Here is a 5,479-nt window from a genome sequence, read left to right as displayed (position 1 = left end):
GGAGCCGAGCCCCGCCCCCCGCGACCTTTCCACTCACCCGGCCCGCGTGGGCGCGGAGGAAACCCCCGGAGCACTATGGGGGGGGGAATCCCCGAGGGGGCGTGGCTCGGGGAGCCCCGCGCGGGGGAGGGGGAGGGGAGTCCCCGCGGGATGGGGGCGGGGAGCCTGGGAAGGAGGGGGCAGGGCGGGTCCTGGTGCCTGTGGAGAGGGGGAGGGAGGACTCCAGGGAGTAGGGCGCGGGGCAGAGGTCAAGTGCAGGGAGAATCAGTGGGGTGCAGGGTTTTTTTTGGGGGGGCTATGGCTATGAAATGTAAGGGGAGCCCAGAGGGGAAGATGGAGAATTAGCTGCAGAGAACCCCCTTCCCCTCCCCCAGAGAGAGAGAGGGAGGGGAAGGGGGTCTCAGAGATGGAGCTGGTTGAGGGGCATGGGGTGCAGAGGGGATCCAGTCCTGGCTGATGAGGGGAGGGGGCGGAGAAGAGGACTGGGGGGCGGGGGTTCCAAACCTCCCACAGCTCAGCCCCTCCCTGAGCTCCTCCTAGCAGGCTGGTGGCCCGGAGGTGACCTGTCCTGCAGGTCCCTGCTTGGCTGCCTGGGACGCTGGCTGGCCTCCAGGCCTGGTGACCTGGGGTCCTCTATGTAGTGGGAGGAGGGACCCCAGAGCTCTGGAGACAAATACAGTGACTGGGGCTTAACTTCTCCATGCCTCAGTTTCCCCTTCTGAAAAGAAATGGGGTCTGTGATCTACCACATAGATTATGTGGTTAGAATGCAATTTACAGCTGAAATTACACTTTGTGTGTGTGTGTGGGGGGGGGTTCTCAGGCTTGAACTCTAGTCTTGAACACTGTCCTGAGTTCCCTTTTTGCCAGGCTAGTGCTCTACTACTTGAGCCACAGCCTGGCTTCCAGCTTTCTCCTGTGATTAATTGGAGATAAGAGTCTCAAGGACTTTCTGGCCTGGGTTGGCTTTGAACCAACATCCTCAGCTCTGAGCTTCCTGAGTAGCTAGGATGACAGGTGTGAGCCACTGGCACTTGGCTGAAATGACACTTTTACAGTAAAAATGGAAAGTCAGTGCCCCCCCCACACACACACGGCTGATCCCCCCAGGCCTGAGGCTGACATCTTGGAACAGCACCCACGCCCTCCTGCTACTCAGCCACCAGTTCCACTTTGCTTCATCTCTCCCTGGTGTAAACCACAAGCACCCTTACATTTGACACCCCATTCCCCCCACACACCTAGGGAGGGAACAATCTGCCCTGTGGGTTTTTAGAAGAAGAGACAGAGGCTGAGAGTCCAGGAGCCACAGTGTGGGATTGTGGGAGACCTGCAGGGTGGGCATGCCCAGCTGCACTCACCAGCTCCTCCCTCCTTCCTCTGGGCTTCACACAGGCTCAGGGAGAAATTGTCACAGGTCACCAAAGTTCAGACAGGCCCTTGGCCATTGCCTTGGGGACACGGTGCCAAGAGTCATGTGTGTGTGTGTGTGTGTGTGTGTTCCTTGGACTGCAAGCAGGACAAACTTGGCAGTGTCAGCAGTGGGTTGTAGACAGACAGGCATGATCCCACTGACGAAGCCACGCCCCTGCATTAGGCCACGCCTCTTGTGTGAAGCCACGCCCCCACCGGACCACCTCCCACCTGAGCCAAGACCACACTGCTGAGCCACACTCCATCCATTTTGCTTTTTTCCTCCTCATCATCATCGTCGTTTTTATTATGTAGCTGTCCCAAGGAGCTACAATTTCATAAGTCACAGATTATAAATACATTGCTTCTTGGTCAAGGCCAAGCCTTCCTTCAGTTCTCCTCCATTTTCCATCGCTTGTTGGTTTTTACATACTGTACATTGGTTATCCTGACTACACTTGCTCACCTGTGTTTTCTCTCTCTCTCTCCAGATGTTCTTGTGACAAGAGATCTCTCTTCCTCCACCTCCTGAGCAGCTGGGATGTCGGCCTCGTCATATGTCTTCATCCTTGGCAACAACGCTTCAAGGTAGGTACTGTCTGTTACTGCTTTTACAGAAAGGGAACAGGTCGTTCCCAAAAGCCAGAGGTCACACAGCTGGAGAGAGACTGAGTCAAGATCTGCCTGAGTCAAAGTTACAGCCATACACACACACACACATCATGCATTAGTACGAAGTATATGCACATATGTTCACATATAATTGGATGGTATTGGAGCACACAGAATGTTGTACAAACCATCACTTCCAGATCATTTCATGAGCCTGTCCCCAGCTCCTGACAAGTCATCTTCCCTGTGCTGGATCCAGTCTGTTCGGGACGGTTTCCTATCCGTGGAGCCTGACGCTCTCTGGGCCTTGTGAGTCTGTTGCTCTCGCTGAGTGCGTGGCCTCAGGGCTCCACCACATCCAGGGAGGGTCAGGATCACAGTTTGCACTAGCAGGGCCCACCTACCCTGGGTGTGCCCCTGGGAAGTGGAGCAGCTGGCCACGAGGGCCCTAGTGTCCCCCAAGGGCCTACTCAGGGTGATCAGACAGACCCCCAATTCCTCTTCAGTGAGCAGAGCTGGGTGTGTTTTTCACACGTCTCAGGATCTAAGCTGAGCTCTCTACCTGGCTCTCTACCCTCACCCCCACTCTAGTCTGTGGTTATAGCCCTCCTCAGCCTCCGCTCTGGGGTCTTCTCAGGTACCCCTTCTTCCAAGAAGCCCTCTGGACAGGGGTGATTCTTCGGCTAGCTCCACCCACCTACCAGCACTGGCCCAGTTTGTGTGCTAGTCCTGGGTCTTGAACTTAAGGCCTGACAGTAGTCTCTGAGATTTTTATTTATTTATTTATTTTTGTCGGGCATGGGGCTTGAACTCTGGGCCTGGCGCTGTCAGCTCTTCAGCTCAAGGCGAGCGCTCTACTGCCTGAGCCGCTGGTGGTTCAGTGGAGAAGAGACTCTCATGGACTTTTCCTGCCCAGCCTGACTTTGAGCTGTAATTCTCAGCCTCCTGAGTAGCTAGGATTATAGGCGGGAACCACCAGCACCCAGCAGATTTTTCTTTTTTTCTCTGCCATTTGGCTCATAGCTCCACGTCTGGCTTTTTGGAGATATGAGTCTCATAGACTTTCCTGTCCGGGCTAGCTTCAAACCAAGATTCTCAGATCTCAGCCTCCTGAATGGCTGGGATGACAGGCGTGACCACGTGGAACAGGACGCTGGGCCCACCGGCAGGTTTGTAAGGCCGTTTTCCGTGGTCAGTGTTAGCCACACAGACTCCCAGAGGAATGGGAGGCCTGTTTTCTCTCCTTCAGAGACCTCAGAATGGGGGCTGGGGGACCCAGTCTCAGCTGCTGGCACTTCTTATAGGCCTGTGGTAGAGTCAATCAATCCCCAGAGAAGTTGAGATTGACGTGTTGATAATGACCTTTCCTGTCCGGCCTCCAGGACAGGCTGTCTTGTCTCTTGGCCTGGGGACTGTTGGATCCTGGCCATGTCTGATGACACCACTGGGCTCAGGGAAGCTGGCCCTGCGGAGGTGGCCAGGCGCGTGACCTCCTTGAGTGTTTCCTCATCTGGAGCACTAGCAGGACATTGCTCTAGGAACGGCATCCCGCTGTTGGCCATAGCCTAGATCTTCAATGAATTAAAATCGTTTAAAGCTTGAGCTGGGGGCGGGGCCCAAGGGGTAGAAGTGACAGTTATTGCCTAATAGTGGGTGTGGCTTGAGGGGCGGGACTCAGATGTACAGGGGGCGTGGCTTGCGTGGTAGAGCCACTGCCTAACAAGGGCCAAGCTCAGAGTTTAAAGGAAAACAGTGGGGGGGAGGGGGGGCTCAGTGGTAGAGCGCTTGCCTCGCATGCATGAGGCCCTGAGTTCGATTCCTCAGCACCACATAAGCAGAAAAAAGCCGGAAGTGGCACTATGGCTCACAGAGTTCAGCCCCATGACCAACCAAAAAATAAAAATAAAATAAAGGAAAACAGCCGGGCACAGGAGGCTCAGGCTTGTAATCCTAGCTACCCAGGAGGCTGAGATCTGAAGATCCGGGTTCCAAGTCAGCCTATTTATGAGACTCACCTCCGATTCACCATCAGAAAGCTGGCAATGGAGCTGTGGCTCGAAGTAATAAAGCACTAGCCTGGAGCAAAAATAAAAGCTCAGGGACAGCACCCAGGCCCTGAGTTCAAGCCCCAGGATGGGCAAAAACAACAGCAAAAAACTTATTCTTTTGGAAGTTGCACAGCTGTGTACCTTACTTACATGCTTCCTACCCGGGCACAAATGTGCGTACGCAAACACGCATGCGTGTGTGGACAGAAAGAGTGGCCCATGCATCTAGGGTTCCAAGTCCAAATCTGCAGATGGCGCCCAGCCTTTGAGCAGACTGGGTGAACACTCTGTACCCCGATGTGTATCCTAGTTAGAAGGGTGCCAGGCATACTGGATTTAGGTCCCAATCATCTCAAGTTAGTTAGACCACATTTTCAGGGTCCAGAGGTCAGTGCTTTAACACCTGGTGGTACTGGGGTTTACTTGAGACGTGCCCCCAGACCTTTTCCTTGTTTTTCAGCATTACTACCAAAAGAGATTCTCCTATTTCTGCCTCCTGAGTAGCTGGGATGGACGGCAGGTGTGCGCTACCGGGCCTAGCCCTACAACCTGATTGTGCTTTTTCAGTGCTGAAGCCACGTGGAATCCAGGGACCTCTCACAGACGAAGGTCAGCTCTGCCACGGAGCTAGCTGCTCTTCCAGCCCTCTGCTGCCCTCCGCTGTGGATTCACCCCTCACCCCCAGTGGGGAGCAGCAGAAGGGGTGTGGCACTTCCTGGGGAGATCATAAGCCTGGCTTTCCAGACAGAGCTGTCTTTTCTCCCAGCGTCTCTCCCCAGCGGGCCAGCCCCGTTCTTTGTCCCGCTCCAACTGGTCATCTTCCCTCTTGGACCTCTACCGCAGGGTGTGGCCCCCTCTGCCAGGCGGTGCTCAGCGGGGGGGGGGGAGTCCTGGGAGGTGTGGGGTCCTGGGGTCCCGGGGAAATGCCTGGACCCCTCCTCAACTCCGCCCGAATCTCGGCGCAGTCACATCATCACCACCCAGGGGACGTGTGCCACGCGGGGGGGGGGACCGCACAGCTGGGGGGGTCACGCAGGGGGGACCTCCCAGGCACAGCTGGAGGAGGGAGCAGGCGTCCTTTCTCCACCCCACCCCTCTTCTCTCCCCGAGCCTCCCACCCCACCTTTCCCCGGGAAGCCCCCCGGGGCTCGCGCCCGCATCTCCTGGCACACAGCAGGCGCTCAGTAAATGCCTTTTGGCGAGCTGGGGAGGGGGGGGATGTGGAAGGGCAGAGGTCAGACCCCACTGGGTGGGGTGTGGCTTGTTGCGTTGACCTCTGGCCTCTGCCGTTTCTCAGCCACTACTGTAGGTGGGCAGGGGTGACTCAGTTTCCCCACTCAAGCCAGGCAAGGTAGAATGGAGGGCGAGGCGAGGTGGGGACAGCCAAACGCGCTCGCCGCCCCCCC

Source organism: Dipodomys ordii, unplaced genomic scaffold (assembly GCF_000151885.1).
Source record: "Dipodomys ordii isolate 6190 unplaced genomic scaffold, Dord_2.0 Scaffold64, whole genome shotgun sequence".
Lineage (NCBI taxonomy): Eukaryota > Metazoa > Chordata > Mammalia > Rodentia > Heteromyidae > Dipodomys > Dipodomys ordii.
Note: the sequence above shows the minus strand (reverse complement) of the source record.